Source organism: Carcharhinus amblyrhynchos, chromosome 2, assembly GCF_965287045.1.
Source record: "Carcharhinus amblyrhynchos chromosome 2, sCarAmb.v2.hapA, whole genome shotgun sequence".
In the NCBI taxonomy this organism is placed as follows: Eukaryota; Metazoa; Chordata; class Chondrichthyes; order Carcharhiniformes; family Carcharhinidae; genus Carcharhinus; species Carcharhinus amblyrhynchos.
In genome coordinates, this window is record NC_137325.1 from 124,409,189 (window position 1) to 124,430,341 (window position 21,153).

A 21,153-nucleotide genomic window follows, 5' to 3' on the forward strand; every position below is an offset into this window, starting at 1 on the left:
AACTCATGAGGTCATCTTTAGGCTACAGGGTAATTTCAGTAGAAAGATTAAAATGTGAAATGAAATTTCATTTTAAAATCATCTTGGCTGCTTTGTGAAATGAAAGCAATAATAACTTATTCACCTCATGTATCAGCTGAAGTTTTAACAATAAGTCTGGTTTCTTTTTTACTGCAACTCTCATGCAGTTGTACGTGAATAAGAAATATAACTAAACATCTCAGCAATCCAAGTATTCATTATGAATTATACCTGTTTTGACCACAGAATTCAGAGGCAGTGCAAAGCCTTCTAAAGTGAACCAAGCCAACCTGTACTTGGACAGTATTCATCAGAGAGTAATGCCTCTAAATAAATTACATGCTTCCAACTTTGAGTCACATGCTGCATAAATAGAATGACTGCTGGAATACAGAATTATTTTTATAAGCAACCTTTATGTCATCTGCGGCTTTCCAGCAGTACTTCAGCCTGTGATTCATGGGGTGGCATTTTAGTACAGTGGTTAGCTCTGCTGCCTCACAGCACGAGGGGCTGGGGTTCGATTCCAGCCTTGGGTAAAAATTGGTAACAGCCATAGTGGACATACCAAATTTCCTTAGTCTTAAAAAGTAGAGGTGAGCTTTTCTAACTATAGAGTCAGCGTGGAAAGTCAGCGTGGATTGTTGATGATCTGCACACCTAAAAACTTGAGGCTTTCAACCATGGTGACACAATGGTTAGCATTGCTGCCTCACAGCACTAGGGATCCAGGTTCAATTAGGGCCTTGGGTGACTGCCTGTGTGGAGTTTACATGTTCTCCATATTTCTGTGTGGGGTTCCCCCGAGTGCTCCAATTTCCCCTCACAGTCCAAAGGTGTGCAGGTTAGGTGGATTGGCCATGCTAAATGCCCCCTTAGTGCCCCAAGTTGTGCAGGTTAGGGAGATTAGTGGGATAAATGCGTGGGGTTAAGTGGAGTGTGCCTAGGTAAGATGTTCTGTCGGAGAGTCAATGCAGATTCAATGGGCCTCTCCTGCACTGTAGGGATTCTATGATTTCAATGAATCACAAAGTTCCGAGATCAAGGCCCAGTTCAGGTCTGGAGCACAAAAATCAAGGCTGTCATTTCACCAAGGGATTGCTGTGTTGTCAGAGGTGCTGTCTTTCAGACGAGATGTTAAACTGATTTGACATCTTCGACAGATGTAAAACATCCCCCAGGACCATTTGAACAAGAACGGGGGAATTATCCATAGTATATGGTTCATCCCTCAATAGACATTGCAAAAACAGATTAGCTGGTCATCTTTGTATACTCTTGGCATGGTTGCTGGCTTCTGGCCTGAGTGACCTAACTTCCATAGATTGACTATAGTCTCATTCAGATACTTGCTTTGAACTGATCATTGGACATTATACACAAGACAGTTACCGAGGAGATACGTCTCTCCCTGAGTATAGAGTGTCCCATCCTCTGGCCAGAACTCTCCAATCTTGTCCATGGTTGGGATTCTCTAGTCCTGCTGCTGTGACTGGAGATTTGCTGTGTGCCAAATTCTCTGCTCTCCCTGGAGCGGTGGTGAGAGATACGAGACCGGAGAATTCTGGCCACTGAGTCTAGCACATGACTGTCAGAGAAAAATCATTCTCTACATCACTCATTAGGATATTATAGAATCCCTGTGTAATAACTCCAGGGAGGCGTAAGTCCCATCACCAAGCTACTTTATTTACACCATATATCTATACACAGCCAGCTCTCCAGTTGCTTCCTGCTGAATGCAGGCTGGGAGTTTGACACCCCTGCTTTAAATAGGGAGCATGAGGGTCCCTGATGTAACCATCAATTCAGGTGGTCCATACTCTAGAAAGCCAACCTCGTTAGCTTAGCTAAAGTCATCACACCCTGCAGTGCAGAAGGAGCACATTTGGCCCATCGAGCCTGCACCAACAACAATCCCACCCAGGCCCTATCTCCGTAACCCACATATTTACCATGTTAATCCCCATGATATTAAGGGACAATATAGCTTGCCCAATCCTCCTCACCCACACATCTTTGGATGGTGGGTGGAAACTGGAGCACCTGGTGGTACTTTTTGTGAGGAAGGACTACAGATGTACTTTGTGCATTCTTCCCTGCAGACACAGAGAGAATGTGCAAACTTCACACAGTGACACAAAGCAAGAATTGAACACAGGTCCCTGGAGCTGTGAGGCAGCAGTTCTAACCACTGCACCAGCTTAGTCTTCTCTATTAACCCATTACACACCAATTATCACATTGCTATATGTGGGATCTTGCTCTGCCCAAATTTTCAGCCCCAGTTTCTAAATTATAACAATGTATACACTCCAAAGGTACTTTGTTGGTTGTAAGGCTGTTAAACAGTTATAAAAAGCACCATATAACTGTGAGTCTCGCTTTTATTCATAAATCACCACGGCTGATTCTTGCTTATTGAATAAATGTATACTCCATAGTTCATTACTAACAATCTGTCACTCAAGGTTACATGAGCTTTATATTAGTCTTCAGAGCTCTGACACAAAGACTAGCAAAAGTTGAGTTGCCTGTGTATAATGGAAGGGATTCACAGGGCAAATGTAATAACTTTGCATCTAACACTATGAGATGATTTATAATTCATTGTTTAATAAAGTAGAATAAGCCACTCCGACGTATGACAGAACAAGTGACTCTATTTTTCCCACACACCCTCCTTGGGCAGCTGCTATCTCAGAAATTTATCTGAACCTTTTGCCTAGAGCAGAAAAGCCATACAGGTCCCAGCTAGTTGTCAAATAGAATTAGTACACTCTATTTTAATATTAAACTGAAAGATATTAAATTGGTGCCACAACTGACTGAGAACGAGATTGAAATGTGATTCAAGTAGGGCGGCACGGCAGCACAGTGGTTAGCACTGCCGTCTCACAATCTCAGGGACCCAGGTTCAATTCTAATCTTGGGTAACTGTCTGGGTGGAATTTTCACATTCTCCCCGTTTCTGTGTGGGTTTCCTCCCACACTCCAAAAATATGCAGGTTAGGTTGATTGGCAATGCTAAACTGCCCCTTAGTATCAGGGGGATTAGCAGGGCAAATAGCTCGAAGGGCTAGTTGGCCTACTCCTGCTCCTATTTCTTATGTTCTTATGGGGATACGAGGAAATGGCCTGGGAGGGATAGTTGTCAATGCAGACCAAATGGCCTCCTTCTGTACAGATTCAAAAATTCAATGAAATTTTACTATTTAGTTGCTAAAAATGGTCAATGTTAATCGTTCAGTATTTTGGTTTGATTTGATTCTGATTTGATTTATTATTGTCACATGTATACAGTGAAGAGTATTGTTTCTTGTGCGCTGTACAGACAAAGCATACCATTTGTAGAGAAGAATAGGAGAGAATGCAAAATGTAGTGTTACAGTCATAGCTAGGGTGTAGAGAAAGATCAACTTAATGCGAGGTAGGTCCATTCAAAAGTCTGATGGCAGCAGGAAAGAAGCTGTTCTTGAGTCGATTCGTGTCTTTTTCCTGATGGAAGAAGGTGGAAGAGGGCATGTCTGGCGTGTGTGATGTCCTTAATTATGCTGACTGCGCAGCGGGGAGTGTAGACAGAGTCAATGGATGGGAGGCTAGTTTGAGTGATAGACTGGGCTTCGTTCACAACCCATTGTAGTTTCTTGTGCTCTTGATCAGAGCAGGAGCCATTCATAAAGTGTATATGTATAAATGTTCATTAATACGACTATTCAGGTCAACAAACCTGGATCTATTGGGTGACTATTTAGCCTGAATGAGAATGGCATAGGAGTTGGCCTGCAGTTAGAAAGATTATTATCTCTGAAGCAAATGAAACTTGATCAACACTCCCACCACCACCCCACTACACCTCACCACCCTCCACCCCATCCCCAACAACATCCCCTTACACAAAGTACATCTCCAGCCCCTCCTCACAAAAAGTACCACAGGCCGAGCTGGCAGGATCTTAAGAGATGTAACTGCTAGACTGAGACTGCAGCATTTGCTAAGGGAACCAAGAGGGAAAACATACTTGACCCCTCGTCCTCACCAACGTGCCTGCTGCAGATGTATTTGCCCACTGTAATAGCGGTAGGAAAGGGCACTGCACAGTTCCATCTTCAATTGAGAATACCTTCCAATGTGTTGTGTTGCACTGTGCTAAATGGGATAGACTTTAAACAAATCTATTAACTTAGGACCAGGCATCCATGAGTTACTGTGGACCATCAGCATCAGTAGAGTTGTACTCAACTACAATCGTAACCTCACGGCCCTGTATATCCCCCACTCTACCATTATCATCAAACCAGGGGATCAATCCTGATTCAATGAAACGTGCAGGAGGGCATGCCAGGAGCAAATTCATACATTCCTTATAATGAAGCTGGTGAACTGCAGCACAGGATCAATTACATGCCAAACAATATAAGCAGCAAGTGCTAGACAGAGCTAAGCGACCCCCACAACCAGTGGATCAGATCTACGCTCTGCAGCCCTCCCATATCCAGTCATGAATGTAGCCCAATCCATCACATAAACCAGCCTCCCATCCATTGACTCTGTCTACATATCTCACAGCCAGTATGATTAAGGACCCCACACATCCCAGACATTTTCTCTTCTGCATTCTCCCACCAGGGAAAAGACACAAAAGCCTGAGGTCACATTCCAAACAACATAAGAACAGCTTCTTCCCTGCTGCCATCAGACTTCTGAATAGACTTATCTCACATTAAGTTGATCTTTCTCTACACCCTAGCTATAACACTACATTCTGCACTCTCTCATTTCCTTCTCAATGAATGGTATGCTTTGTCTGTACAGCGCACATGAAACAATATTTTTCACTGCATGTTAATGCATGTGACAATAATAAATCAAATCAAATCAAATCAAATCCTCAGTGATGGAGGAGTCCAGCACATCTGCACAAAAGATAAGGCAGATCACCACCACTTTCTGAACGGCACTGTGGATAGACAATAAATGGTGGCCTAGTCAGTGACGTCCATATTCCATAAGTGAATTAAACACAAACATGCCCATTGGGGAGCATATAACATCCAGCCCCCTGTGTGTTTCAATGTTGAAATGTTCCAGTAAATATGTTTGACATAGCTGGATTCAGTCCTGGATTGAATTTTGTTACAATCCTCATGAGGAAAATGGATATCTAAATAATCAGATTTACTGTTTATCCTTTTGTTTATAAAAGTCTGAATTTGTCTTTTAAATGGTTGGTATATTGGTCATGCTAAATTGCCCCTTTGTGTCAAGGGAACTAGCTAAAGTAAATGCATGGTGTTATGGGATAGGGCCTTTGCAGGATTCATGCAGAGTCGATAGGCTGAATAGTCTCCTTCTGCACTGTAGGATTTTATATTCTACATATTTCTTTAAGGTAATCAACAATAGACAACAAAATACGATTATCACCTAGCAAGAGTTTCTTGCAGAATAAATCACATCTGAGGGACATTTCTTTACTCTATTGCTTGATGTTCACTGCATGCATAATTCTCAGGTTTTGCTCCTAAGTAACTGAACCTACCAAACAGACTGAGTTCCAATCTCCCATGGTAAATCATCCTCCCATCCACAGCATAGACACACACCTTTGAATGGTACGAGAGACACTGCACATCAGCAGTGTGCAACTCAACACTGAAACCTACATGTATAAGTGAGTGCTCTAATATCCAGCCTTCAGGATATAAAGCATCATAGCATCAGCAACATCGTTTTCATGGTCAATGGGTAGAAAGATGCACCTTGAGTTCCAAATTTCCTTATCAGTGGTGTGCTTGGTATTTTGGAAGGATTTACAGAGGGGGCAGCTTGTGACGAGCCAGCCATATAGCTATCGGTCGGATATTACGTAGTAGCTTACTCATTGCTAACTGCCGTATTCAGGTCTCCTCATCAGAAGCTCCAGCTTTTAGAAATGCCACTCGTGAGGCTGACTTATTCTCCAAGGTATTGAGAGTTCTTATTCTGTAACATATTGGGAGTTAGATATTTAAGCAGTGGCCTGACTTTTTTAGGAGCCAGTCCCATGACAGTGGTGGAATTTGAATTCAATAAAAAAAATCTGGCATTAAGAATCTACTGATGACCATGAAACCATTGCCGATTGTCAGAAAAACCCATCTGGCTCACTAATGTCCTTTAGAGAAGGAAATCTGCCATCCTTACCTGGTCTGGCCTACATGTACTCCGGAATCACAGCAATGTGGTTGACTCTCAACTGCTCTTGGGCTACTAGGAGTGGGCAATAAATGCTGGCCAACCAGCGACACCCATGTCTCACAAATGAATGAAAAAAAACATATCTTTTTGTTTTAAACCTGCAGCCCCTAACATTTCACTATGCAGTGAGGGTGTAGTTATTCTGTGGCAACCAGCTTACCTGTTTCATTAAGAAAATTACTTTGGGGAATGTTGAAAAAAAACATTTTCTTGAAGCTTTTTGACTTGCACTCATCCACACAATCGCAAGAATGGCCTGATGAGTCCAACATGAAAAACTTTGAAAGAGTGCTATTTTTCAGCCAAACTGAAATTCTGTAATACAAAACGACTATTTGAAACATATATTGTTATTTCTGAGTACTCAGGGGAAGACGCAAAATATTCTGATTGGCCTTCAGCTGCATGACAATGCAAATCTAAAAACATTGAAAGATCCTTCACTTACCCTTCATCACAAAAGTAACATCCCATAGATTTTATTCCCTAAGCCCAATCAGGATGGGAATATTTTGCCAATTCTATTGATCTGAAAGCTGCAGTATAGATATAAGATGTATTATCTAACAGTCAGGACTGAAACCAAAGTTCATTCTTCTTGTGTGTGAATGGAGCATTTATTTTTCATTACAATCTGCTTTCTCGTGATAACATTGTATTTTCTTTTATTTGCCGTGTCTGAATCATTCCCTCCTTTCAACAATGTTGCTTTGTGAAGAGTTTTTTTTTATCTCTTCAAAATCATCACTTGTCCTTCAATCTCAAAGATGATGAGTTGAGATTATTGACGTTCGCTGGACCAATCATTGTGATGCAGGCCAGTCTGTGAAGCAGACGTCTTTTCAGAGGTATAAGCTTGTTATTTCAGTTACTCAGTTCCAGTTTCTATTGTTGACTTCAGAACATATAACATAGAACAGTACAGCACACGAACAAGCTCTCTGGCCCATGAACCCAACGCCACATTAAGTTAATTCCACCTGCCTGCCCTTGGTCCATATCCTTCTGTTCCTTGCATTTTTATGTACTTATCTAAAAGTCCTTTAAATGCCCCTATCGTGTTTGCCTCCACCACCACCTCTGGCAGTGTGTTCCAGACACCTATCACCTACCTGAGTTCCTTTAACTAGAAATCCTTCCTTTGACACCAGATCCAGTGTCATCCAACCTTTGATTTGACTTAGTTTGATTTATTATTGTCACATGTATTGGTATACAGTATTATTTCTTGCACGCTATACAGTCATAGCATACTGTTCACAGAGTATGTAGGGGAGAAAGAAAGAAGAGGTGCAGAATGCAGTGTTACAGTCATAGCTAGGGTGTGGGGAAAGATCAACTTAATATAAGATAGGTCCATTCAAAAGTCTGATGGCAGCAGGGAAGAAGCTGCTCTTGAATTGTGCTTTTAGACTTTTTTTTACCTTATTCCCGATGGAAGAAGGTGGAAGAGAGTATGTCCAGGGTGCTTGAGCTCCTTGATTATGCTGGCCGCTTTTCCAAGGCAGCGGCAAGTGTAAATGGAGTCAATGGATGGGAGGCTGGGTTGCGTGATGAACTAGGTTACCTTCACAATTCTTTGTAGTTCCTTGCAGTCTTGGTCAGGGGACCCAGCCACAGGATGAGAACATTGCAGAGAGTCACAGCAAAACATATTGGTGATTCCAGCAAGTTCCTAGCCTGCAAATGGTTCTGTCATTTTGGCAGGAACAAAGGTGAGAAAATTCCTGTTTTTTTTATCTTCGATTTCTCTAGATTCATGTTTATAGCTCTATCCTTCATTGAAGATGTGTACCTGATCAGTTGTGCACCTACCTGGACATCTGGTTTGCATGCTAAATACAGGAGCTTCTTACTGGCATTGGCACACAGATTGCCCAATTGTAAAACTTGCCATTTTTAAGAAATGTGTACACACCTCAGTCTTCAGATTTTATCTGATTATGTATAAATCTCAGCACTTATTAAATATGTGACTGACTCAGTTCATGTATCTACTTGTTTCTTTCCACTGCATACACATGCTTTTTCATTAAATACAAGAAAACATTTTTTAAGCAGCATTCTTCTTAAATCACAAGTTGAGCGGATTCCTTCTACTGAGACCTCAGAGTTCAAGACTTTCCATAAAGCTAACAGTGCCAGCATGAATTTCATAACATTTGATATGAGCACATGAAACAGTACATACAGAGAATATATTAATAAAGAATGAGCAAATTAACCCTATTCTGTCAACCATATCAAAAAGAGAATAATGATATTCATTATATTAGCTATAAAATAAAATCCGAACTCTGAAAAGTGCAGCACTGGAGATGCTGAAAATTTGAAATAAAAACAGAAAATCCCAGAAAACCTCTGCAGATATTTCTCACTGCGCTGCCAGGCTTGCTGAGTCTTTCCAGCAGCTTCTGTTGTTATTTTAGAAGTCTGAAGTTTACTTGCTGCATTGAAACCATGGCTTCCATCCACATTCATACATGCTCACACATAATGATACACACACATATACAATGACACAGACACATAATGCCGCACACACAAAGACACACATGCATGATGACACACTCATTCACACATGCAGTGACACACACATAATCATGCACACACACACACACACACACAATGACACAGACACATAATGCCGCACACACACACACAAGGACACACACGCATGATGACACACTCATTCACACATGCAATGACACACACACACATAATCACACACACACACAATGACACAGACACATAATGCCGCACACACACACAAAGACACACACGCATGATGACACATGCACACACACACACAATGGCACACTCATTCACACATACAATGACACACTCATTCACACACAATGACACACACAAATGACACACTCACTCACACAATGACATACATGCGCATTGACACACAGATTCATATATATGCACCATGCCTACACAGTCATACAATGACACACATACCTTCATTCTGCCTTAGGAGCTGCAAACACATGTCCTTTGACTCATTAAATGATTCCACTCTCTCTTTAGAAGACTGACTCCGGGAATCAGCCTGGGATGGTGGAGTGACTCTGGAATATGTGGCCTCACTAACTGAGCCTCAGAAGGGTTTGTTGAGCCGTCAAGGTGGGAGGTGAAGTGTTATTTCTAATATTGCTTTCCAGCTTACACCCTCCAGCCACCTATATTCACTTTTAGCTGAGATTTTGTCTGCTGATCTGTCTAGTCTTTGTGACCTTTTCCTGCTTGTCTATAATGCTCAGATAGATAGGCTTTTAAAGGCAATCAATGCAAACTCGTTTAACCAAACTCAAAATACATTAGAAGTTGATCAGTCATGATAAATTAGATTAGCAAATTTGCAAAGGTTTAACTTTTGGAAGTTCAGTTCTATTAACAACAATGCAAAGGGATAGAGACTGGCTCTCTTATTGAAATGATTTGGTTGTTTTTCTTTGGTAAACATAAATATAATGACACATGACAACAGTCACCAAGGTAACAGTCCCAGAGAAACCAGACATGCCTTTTAACCAGCATGCCTCATAAGCATCAGTATCTGTCACTGAATTGTTTCTGAAAGCAGTGGGCCCAACTCTGGCTGGGTACCTGTATGGAGATGTTGTGGTGTAGTGGTATTGTCACTAGGCTAATAACCCAGAGATAACAGGTTCAAATCCCAACAGCATAAATGGTGAATATTGAATAAAAATCTGGAATTAAAAGTCTACTGATAACCATAAAACCATTGTAAGATATTCACCAATCAAGCCAGTACCAAAATGAGGTGACTGCTTGCAAGCTGTCCCCAGGCCTGATTTTATCTTTTACTCTTTTTCTATATCTTTAAAACTGTGCACTACCTCTTTTAAATTCTCTGACAATGTTCTATTACATTAAGTTGATCTTCTTATGACTGTAACACTATATTCTGCATCATCTCCTTTCCTTCTACCCTATGTACCCTATGAACAGTTTGTTTTGTCTGTATAGCACGTAAGAACCAATACTTTTCATTCTATTTCAGTACATGTGATAATAATAAATCAAATCAAAAATCAAAAACCCATTTGTTTCACTAATGTCCTTTAGGGTACGAAATCTGCCATCCTTAGCTGGTCAGGCCCACATGTGACTCTAGAACCACAACAATGTGGTCACTTAAAATGCTCTGACACCCACATCCAATGAATGAATGAATTTTATGAAAACATACCCTGCTCCCCCAGAATGGAAATCTGCACATTTTGAGGTATTCTCTCTGAAGGCTGGGTTGTCGAGTCAGGTAACTTTCCAACTCTCGCTATCCACATCGAACGTAAAACTCCAGCCTATGAGTCTTCCATCCTCACAGTAAATTGAGCCCATGCAGTCTCGGGGAAAATGCTCAAACTCCATGGTGGTACAGTGGTGAGCACTGTTGCCTTACAGCACTAGGGACCTGGGTTCAATTCCAGACTCGGGTGTCTGGTTGTGCGGAATCATGAAATCTACAGTGCAGAAGACCATTTACCCAAGGCTGGAATTGACCTGGGCTCAATTCCGGCCTCAAGTGACTGTCCACACAGACAGTCACCTGAGGTCAGAATTGAACCCAGGTCCCTGGCGCTGTGAGGCAGCAGTGCTAACCACTGTGCCACTGCCGAGTTTGTACATTCTGCCCGGGTTTGTACCCTTCGGGTGCTCTGGTTTCCTCTCTCAGTGTAAAACTGTGCGGGTTAGGTTGATTGGCCATGCTTAATTGTCCCTTAGTGCCAGGGAATTAGCAGAGCAAATAGCTGGGATTATTGGGATAGGGCCTGGGTGGGATTGTTGTTGGTGCAGGCTCGATGGGCCGAATGACCTGCTTCTGCACTGTAGGGATTCCATGAATTTAGCCATGAGAGAATCACTCATTAAATGTGGCAAAAGTGAGTGCAGTAATACTTTTCTTATTCACATCGTTTTGGTCTCACCATGAAGCCTGTAACTGGATGATTTCAATAACTGTCCTGGCATCCATATTGCTCTACAGTGGGGGCACGCACCCTTTGGACCAGTGGAAACTTGGAATTGTGCTCCAATGCTCAGCACTTGTCAGGCTGCAGAAAAAAAGCACTGAAAGAATCCCCTCAGTCTCCATGGAGAGTAGGAGGACAGCGTGCTGGAAACAACCAAAGTCAACGTCCCGATTATCTTGTGTTAATTCTTTCAGCAATTAGGAATTGTATTTTATTGCTTCCACAACATTTCTCAACCCGCAGAAGAATCAAGTACAATGACTTAAGCTTGCCTAGAAAATGATGCCCAGACATGAAATTCGGCCAAAGAACTTCCCTTGTAACCCAAATAGGCCGAAAATTCAGCTGTCCTGTCCCAGATTCCAATCTCTCTCCCCTACCATGGCTGGGATTTCCAGATGTAGTTATCTTGGTGTATGATTTTGTGATTTAATTTGATTTTATAAATTATTTTTGTCCATGGGCGAATGAAACGGTCATGGGCAATTTCATCAAAATGTTCCCCTAGTGTAGGCAAGGATTTTTCAAAACTCTAAGCGGCTGGCTTTATATGCATTCACCAAATAGAATGGGCAGCATGGTGGCTCAGTTAGGACTATTGCCTCACAGCGCCAGGGACCTGGGTTTGATTCCTAGCTTGGGTCACTGTCTGCTCATTCTCTCCATATCAGCGTGGGTTTCCTCTGGGTTCTCCAGTTTCCTCCCACAGTCCAAAAAACGTGCTGGTTAGATGCATTGGCCATGCTAAATTCTCCCTCAGTGTACCCAAGCTTGTGGTGACTAGGGGATTTTCACAGTAACTTCATTGCAGTGTAATGTAACCCTACTTGTGACACTAATAAATGAAAAAAAGTTTCCCACATGCAGATGAGGATTTTTCAAAACTTTGAGCAGCTGGCTTTCTATGCATTCGCTGGGTATGGCAGAGTGTTCAGCTAAAATTTTAATAGAAATATTTAAAGAGTTGTTCAACAAAAAAAAGACCATGTTATTTTGGGCTCACAATCCAGTCCTACTTTAGTTTTGCAGACTTGTGATTAAAGCATGGAACCATTAATCTCATTAAAAGTGAAAGTTTAATTGTTATTTCCCCCCTCCCTTATGTTTAATAGGCGATATCATATTTACTCAGTACTTTGTCAATCAACACCTTTAAAAAGGACAGTTGGGAAGAATGGAAGGGCATGCACAGACACATGGAAAAAAATCCTCTGAGCATTATGGCTCAGGTTGTGAAAGAAAAGGCAGCAACTGTTGGCAGCGTCAAAAAAATGATCACTTGACATCCTGATTGCCTTCACGATCATGCAAAGGCTTTATAATTTGATTTTTGAGGGTCTACCTGTGGTTATTTTTCACATTCAGAACATTACATGAAATTGAGAGTCAAGGCTGATTGGGACATTAAAGTAAAACTAAATAAGGGAGATGCAGAACAGGGAGCAGGTGAAACCTCTTCTGCACAGAGGACCGTGAGCCTGCAGTCTGTGCTTGAGAACGTGGCTTGAATTTTGGTAAAGTTGGAAGGTCTCCAAGCTTCAAAAGTTAAACCTTTGCAAATTTGCTCATCTAATTCTTATGACTGATCCATTTCTAATGAATTTGGAGTTAGATTAAATGCCTGAGCTAAAATGGTGCCAGGGCCCCAATGCTCGCAAACCCGGCATTTCGCTGGAAGAGGACGGTGGAGGGGATGCTGGGGTGGTGGAATTAGGGTGGGGGATGCAGGAGGCTTTTCACGAGTCCGCATGGTTCATAGAGATAGCGACACATTAAAAAAAGGACAGTTGCCTTCAAACAGAAGACGTTTTCATTAGTGGGATTTCCAAAGCCAGGCTTGTGGGCTTTAGATGTTTGAGGAAGATGTCGGAACCCAACAGAGTTCTGCGGTAGTCAGGTATCCCTTGGGATTGTTAAGAGTAGATATGAATCTGTGTAAAAAGAGGATAAACTCTGTGGAGCTGTCAAGCTGTCATTGTTTTTTAAAACTCACAGGTCCTTTACATTTTGGGAAAAAGAACAATGGAGCCTACAGTTGTAAACAAAACAGTGCTTGCCACTTAGTTGCTTGTTTACAGCTTCCATAACCTATCATTATCACAATAAGAGCCCGTAAATCCACAGTTTGACCGATGGCTCCAGTTGGTTATCAAGAGGTTAGTTGTCTTTCATGTGGAGCCATAAATATAAATGCTTGTTTTATAAGGGATTCAGTACTTGAAGGGATTTAATTATATTGAATGGCTTTTATCAGTGAGGTTGTTCTGGTGTAATCCATGGAGGATTACACCAGAACAACCTCTTGGCATTGATGTAGGTTGACATGATTTGACACTAAGTTGGCATTGGTGCTATAAAGGGCTATTGAGATGAGTAGGCATCATGGGATTTGTATGAGTTGACACTAAGTTGGCACAGGGGCTGTAAAGGGCTATGAGGATGAGTGTGAGTTTATGGTTTGACTTGAGCTGGCACTAAGTTGTTATGGAGAATATGAGAGTCCCTGGGTGTGGTTGGAGAGGAAGAAGCTGCCGTTGAAGGTATGAGGAGCCATAGTGGGTGGGAGAGGAAATAAGTTGGCATGAATGGGGCATAGGGAGTATGGGGGTGAAGAGGTAAGAGGGCTGTTTTTAGTTTCACTGCTTTTCCTTCACAACTGAGGCAATCTGATAACATTGAGTCAGGTCTTTTAAACAACCTGCATCCACACATGACAGTCAGTGGCTGCCTCCAAATTCCTTCTGGGAGTGGCAGGTCTGAATCCAGTTAGCACAACCACACACCCATCCCACTATGGCCCCTACACCGTTCCCTTCTCCCCTCACCTCTAAACATCCAAACCTCCAAACACCCAAACTGGGCGGCATGGTGGCACAGCGGTTAGCACTGCTGCCTCACAGCACCAATGACCTGGGTTCAATTCCATCCTTGGGTCATTACCTGTGTAGAGTTTGCACATTCTCCTCATGTCTGCATGGGTTTCCTCCCGGTGCTCCAGTTTCCTCCCACGGTCCAAAGATGTGCGGGTTTGGTTGCCTGGCCATAACAAATTGACCCTTGCATCAGATGATTAGCAGGGTAAATATGTGGGGTTATGGGAATAGGACCTGGGTGGGATTGTGGTTGGTGCAGACTTGACGGGCCGAATGCCCTCCTTCTGCACCGTAGGGATTCTATGATTGTAAACACAACACCCCAGGAATGAAAATCAGGCCACATTGGGAAATTTGTGGATTCTTTACTCCGAATTTGAGAGCGAGAACTTGATCCCATGCATTTCAGAATATGTTAGAAAGGTGGCTAAGGGAAATGCGGATAAAGCTTCTGGGAACTAAGACTGCTGCTTGTGTGGAGGTTCAGTGATCCAATTGGGCTGAATGGCCAATTTACATAAAACACTAAAAGAAACAGATTCATTTGGCCAAATGGCTTCTCCACTTTCCAGACTTTCTGCATAGTTATTTTCTTAATAAATATGCATGTTCTGGTCATTCAGTTGTTAATGTCAGTCAGTATTCACAACAGCCTGTTACTCAACTCTGTTGATGCAGGCTATATTAGAAGCAGGGTTATTGTTAAACGGATGGCTGCAACATTTTAAAAAATGGTGTAACCTTGAAAAGCAAAAGGATGAGGTTTCACAAGAGTACATTGTGGCTGTATTCCAGGGAGAACAGGCCCAGTCTCACTGAGCCAGTTGGTTCACATGATTGTTGCAACCCTCATATGATAATCACAATTTTCCGATAGTTACAACCAAGCCTTTATTTTTAATGGAAAACTGTGTTCGAGTCAAAGGAAGGGAAACTAAAAATCTTGAATCAATGCGATTAGGGGCTTCTCATGTTCTCTGCTGTAGTTCGCTAGAATTCAAAATGGGTACCTCATGTTTCTGGAAACAAAAGTTCTGGTTTGAACTGAAGCCAATCAGTGGGAATGGGATCGATCTGGGGTGCTTGTTCAGCTTACACCCTGTTTGAGTACATGCTCCATTATTTTCAGCACAACCCACCTCATTCCTTGGTTTGATTTGATTTGATTTATTGTTGTCACATGTATTAGTACACTAAGTATTGTTTCTTGCACTCTAAACAGACAAAATATACCATTCTTAAAGAAGGAAAGGAGAGAGTGCAGAATGCAATGTAATAGTCATAGCTAGGATGGAGAGAAAGATCAACTTAATGCGATGTAGGTCCATTCAAATGTCTGACAGCAGCAGGGAAGAAGCTGTTCTTGAATCGGTTGGTATGTGACCTCAGACTTTTGTATCTTTCTCCCGAAGGAAGAAGGTGGAAGAGAGAATGTCCGGAGTGCGTGGAGGCTGGCTGCTTTTCCAAAGCAGCTGGAAGTGTAGACAGAGTCAATGGATTCTGCCAAATGAGGTTGGATAATGTCGAGATTTGACAATGTTCAAGGTGTGTCATACCCTCATTATAAGAACATAAGAACATAAGAAGTAGGAGCAGGAGTAGGCCATCTAGCCCTTCGAGCCTGCCCCACCATTCAATAAGATCATGGCTGATCTGAAGTGGCTCAGTTCCACTTTCCCGCTTTCTCCCCATAACCCTTAATCCCCTTGCCTATCAAAAACCTATCTACCCGTGTCTTATTTAGCGAGGTAGCCTCCACCACTTCAACTGGCAGAGAATTCCAGAGATTCACTACCCTTTGGGTGAAGAAGTTCCTCAACTCTGTTCTAAACTGCTCCCCCCTTATCTTGAGGCTGTGCCCTCTAGTCCTGTTGTCCTTTCTGAGCGGGAAGAATCTCTCTACCTCTACCCTACCCGTCCCCTTCATTATCTTATACATCTCTATAAGATCCCCCCTCATCCTTCTAAACTCCAACAAGTACAGACCCAGTCTATTTAGTCTCTCTTCATAGGCCAACCTCCTCATCTCCGGTATCAGCCTAGTGAACCTCCTCTGCACTCCCTCCAAGGCCAAAATATCCTTGTGCAAGTGTGGTGACCAAAACTGCACACAGTACTCCAGCTGCGGCCTCACTAGTGCCCTGTACAGTTGCAGCAAGACCTCCCTGCTTTTATATTCTATCCCTCTCGCTATAAAGGCCAGCATCCCATTCGCCTTCTTGATCACCTGCTGCACCTGCAGACTGGGTTTTTGCGACTCATGCACAAAGACCCCCAGGTCCCTCTGCACCGTAGCATGCTGCAGCTTTTCTCCCTTTAAATAATAATCCCTCCTACTATTATTCCTGCCAAAGTGGATAACCTCACACTTGCCAACATTGTTCTCTATCTGCCAGGTCCTCGCCCACTCGCTCAGCCTATCTAGATCCCTCTGCAGACTTTCCACACCCTCCGCACAATTTGCTTTTCCACTTATCTTTGTGTCATCAGCAAATTTCGTCACCCTACACTCAGCCCCCTCCTCCAGATCATCTATATAAATGGTAAATAGCTGAGGCCCCATCACCGATCCCTGCGGCACTCCACTAGTTACCAACCGCCAATCAGAATAGCACCCATTGATACCAACTCTCTGCCTCCTATTAGACAACCAATCCTCTATCCACACTAACACCTTACCTCCAACTCCATGCCCCCTAGCCTTCTGAAGCAACCCTTTGTGCGGCACCTTTTCAAACGCCTGTTGAAAATTGAGAAACACCACATCTACCGGTTCCCCTCTGTCTACCGCACTAGTCACATCCTCATAGAATTCCAATAAATTTGCCAAACACGACTTCCCCTTAACGAATCCGTGCTGCGTCTGCTCTATCAAACAGTTCTTCTCTCGGTGCCTCACTATTTCTTCTTTGATGACAGATTCAAGCATTTTTCCAACAACAGACGTTAAACTAACCGGCCTATAATTCCCTGCCTTTTGCCTGCTACCTTTTTCAAACAGCAGCGTAACATTAGCCGTTTTCCAATTTTCTGGCACATCCCCGGAATCCAGCGAAGTTTGGTAAATAATCACTAAGGCATCTAATATCACCTCTGCCATTTCCTTCAGCACCCTGGGATGCATTCCATCGGTCCTGGGGACTTGTCCACCATCAGTCCCACTCGTCGATCAAGCACTACCTCTCTAGTGACAGTAATCGCATTCAGGCCCTCAACTCCTACCATCCTTCTATCTTTAATATCCGGCAAACTATTCGCGTCCTCCTCCGTGAAGACCGAGGCAAAAAACTTATTTAAGGCCTCAGTCATTTCCTCATCTCCCACCACTAAATCCCCCCTCTCATCCTCTAAGGGTCCAACATTCACTCTAGCTAGCCTCCTCCTCTTTATATATTTGTAAAAACTCTTACTGTCCTTTTATATATTTAGTGCTAGTTTAGCTTCATAGTCTATCCTTCCTTTCTTTATCAACTTCTTAGTCATTCTTTGTTGATTTTTAAACCTCTCCCAATCTTCTACTCGTCCACTACTTTTAGCCACTCTAAACGCATCAGCTTTTAATTTAATACTCTCCTTTATTTCCTTCAATAACCACAGCTGATTATCCCTTCTCCTACGTTCCTTCTTTACCATTGGAATATATTTCTGCTGAGCACCGAAAAAGATCCCCTTAAAGATCCTCCACTGTTCCTCAGTAGTCCTACCGACCAACCTGCGCCCCCAATCTACATTTGCCAATTCCTCTCTCATCCTATCGTACTCCCCATGGGGGTTGGGGATGAGCAGCTAAAGACCTGTGGGATCAATTCCCACAGATAATGAGAAGACTTGACCTCCTAAGATCTCTGGCATTGAACCCACACAGGTTTGTGTGGTGAGGAGGAATTCCTTACTGTGCCCATCTTATCCATGCATCCTCCACCCCACTCCTCGCTTTGCCCCTCCACCCTTTATGAGAGGAAGGGAGGAACATTTTAAAAAATTTTTTTTCACTTTGAGAGCTTGGAATCCAGGTTGGTCCCACGACTAAAATAGAAATGCTCATTATGATTACTTTCACTCAACTCACCGGGTGCCATTGTCTAGATCACACCTTGTAGGATGTTTGGGCTTGTACTCACTAGAGTTTGGGAGGATGAGAGGGGATCTGATCAAAGTATATAAAATTTTAAAAGAGATTGATAAAGTAAATGCAGGTCAAATGTTTCCCCTTGTGGGGCAATCTAGATCAAGTGGTCACAGGTAAAGGTTGCGAGACAGTAGATTTAAAACTGAGATGAGGGGGAACTACTTCTCACAGAGGGTGGTGAATTTGTGGAACTCGCTGCCCCATAATGCGGTGAAGTATGAACCGTTGAATGGTTTCAAGAGGGAGATAGACATATTTCTGATTTTCAAAAAAGGGATAAAGGGAAATGAGAAACAGGTGGGAGATGGATTTGAGACTGGGGAGAGATCAGCCACGATCTGATTAAATGGCGGAGCAGGCTTGAAGAGTTGAACTTGCCTACTTCTGTTCCGAATTCCTAGATTTCTGTGCTCCGATGTTCCTATATGACTTCTGGCTGGGATTCCCTGCCCTCAGCCTGTAAACTGCATCACTGGCTTTGGTCTGGGACAGGCAACAGGTCCTAGCTCCTTCCCCTACAGTGTCTCACAGAAACACCAGGGGAAAGCAGTGAGAACTGGCAGGCCCAGGTATCAGACTAATTTGTGGCACATCTCCCAGCAGAGTTATGGTGGCAGGGTGTCAGTCAGGCTGCGGATCTTTTGGCTTATTCTGCCCGTTGGCAGTGCATCGCTGGCAGAGGCATTGTGAGCAGATGGCAGCTTCCTTTACCACAGAAACACCAACTATAATGTTGAGGAAGTTCAGGTAGCTTTAAGATGGCAGAAAATAAATACACCAAAGGTCAGACAGTGTAAAAAAATCATGATTGAGCCTAGCTTCCCACTTGGAAAACATACATCAGCCAGAAGGGTAAAAACAGGCAGCAGTACATCTCATGTTGGACTGATTGGCAGAATCTTTGTGAAATAAGGTCACTACTGAATGCAGGATGAGTTATCAATGTCAATTATCGATGCATTTTATTCTCAGTTTCCATGGCAACAATAAATTCCATCAAAACCAAATTAAAACCAAACCATGCAAAAAAAAAGCCCCTTCTCAACGGTAAGCAATTACCTTTCCTGTATTAAAAAAAAAATCACCCAAAGTTCTAATTTCTTTGTTCTTTGAACTCCAGTCAGAAGGTCGGAAGATTGTTGAACGTAATCTTCGATGCAGGACAAAGACAAGGTCCTGCTACACAGAGAAGAATTGATTCGATGTGGACTTCAGCCGCAAGATAAATGAGGAGCTCAGTCATTCGGTTTACTGGCAGGCACCAGTGTTTTGAAGAGAAATATATTAAGAACTGTGCAGAAAATGTGTGTCATCCTGATTAAAGGATATTCTGTTTTCCTTGGATGCTTTTATCACATGATAAGTAATGGGATCTGACTGAGACAAGGGGCTCAGTTTTCACACCAATGTGAGTTTTCTTTATGCCTCAGTCAGACTGTTTGTTGTTTACATTGCTCGGGATGCCATACAGAGAAAAAAACGTGGAGCAAAAGCCTCTTTGAAAGCACTGCTTCAGACTCACAAACAAGATGAAGATCCAACGTAATCATTTAGATTCTGCAGTCCAGACACAGTTACTAGCACTCCCGGAGATACGTTCTTCTCACCAAAAAACAACTTCAGCAAGAGAAAGATAAGAACAGAAGAGCAGCAGAAAATCCTGGAAGCAACTGCTTTCCAGCATTTTCAAGTAACAAAGAAGGATACAGCTCAGGAACAAGCCCTTCGGCCCTCCAAGCCTGTGCCGATAATGGTGTCCTAACTAAAAAGAAAACCTTCCGCCCTTACTCGGTCTGTTTCCCTCCATTTCCCCCCTATTCATGTACCCATCCAGATGCCTCTTAAATGTTGCTAATGTGCCTGCTTCCTCGACATCCTGTGGCAATGCATACCAATCACCCACCACTGCGTTTAAAAACATCCCCAGCGCATCTCCCTTAAACTTTCCCCCTCTCGCCTTGAACCTCTTTCCCCCTGTAATTGACACTTTCATCCTGGGAAAAAAGTCTCTGACATCCACCCTGTCAATGTCTCTTATAATTTTGTCGACCTCTATCAGGTCTCCCCTCAACCTTCGTCTTTCCGGGAAAACAATCCTAGTTTAGTCAATCTCTTCCTGATGGCTAACGTCCTCGAGACCACGCAACATCCTGGTGAACTTTCTTTTGCGCTCTCTCTCCAAAGCTCCCAAGCCCTTCTAATAATGCGGTGATCAGAACTGCATGCAATGCTCCAAATGTGGCCAAGTCAAGGCTTTATATAGCTGCAAGGTGCCATATAGCTACTCAATGCCCCAGCTGATGAAAGCAAGCATGCCATATGCTTTCTTAACCATCGTGGCCACCTGTGTTGCCAGTTTTAGGGAACTGTGGACCAGCACACCCAAATCCCTCTGTTTGTTAATATTCCTAAGAAAGAGTTCGACACATGAATATATATATAATATATAAATTTATGTATTCATACATAAATTTGATCCTCCAAAATGCATCACCTTGCGTTTGTCCTGATTAAACTCCATCTGCCATTTCTGTGTCCAAGTCTCCAATCAATCTATATCAAGTTGTATCCCCTGACAATCCTCGGCACTATTAGCAATTCCACCAATCTTCCACAAACCTACTGATCAGGCCACCCACATTTTCCGTCAGACCATTTATATACACTACAAACAACAGAGGTCTCAGTACTGATCCCTGCAGAACACCACTAGCTGCAGATTTCAAGCATTCACGGTATTTTACCTTTGTAAAGGTAAAAGGTGTGTTTTGTACACAAGCGTCCTCAAAGGTTTGCGCTTCTTTGTCAAACATCACACGGGCATAAACTGTCGATGGGAGGTTGACGGGGAAGAGCTTGAGAACACACGCAGGGTGGAATCTTG

At 42.8% G+C, this 21,153-nt stretch overlaps 1 long non-coding RNA gene across 1 annotated transcript in view; it reads left to right on the forward strand.

The window, feature by feature from the left end:
• Positions 1-20,033, forward strand: part of LOC145361595 (uncharacterized) — a 39,053-nt gene extending 19,020 nt beyond the window's left edge. The window contains exon 3 of the long non-coding RNA XR_013889849.1: positions 19,390-20,033. This is a non-coding gene — a long non-coding RNA (uncharacterized LOC145361595). The remainder of the gene's footprint in view (positions 1-19,389) is intronic.
• Positions 20,034-21,153: the final 1,120 nt, after the last annotated feature.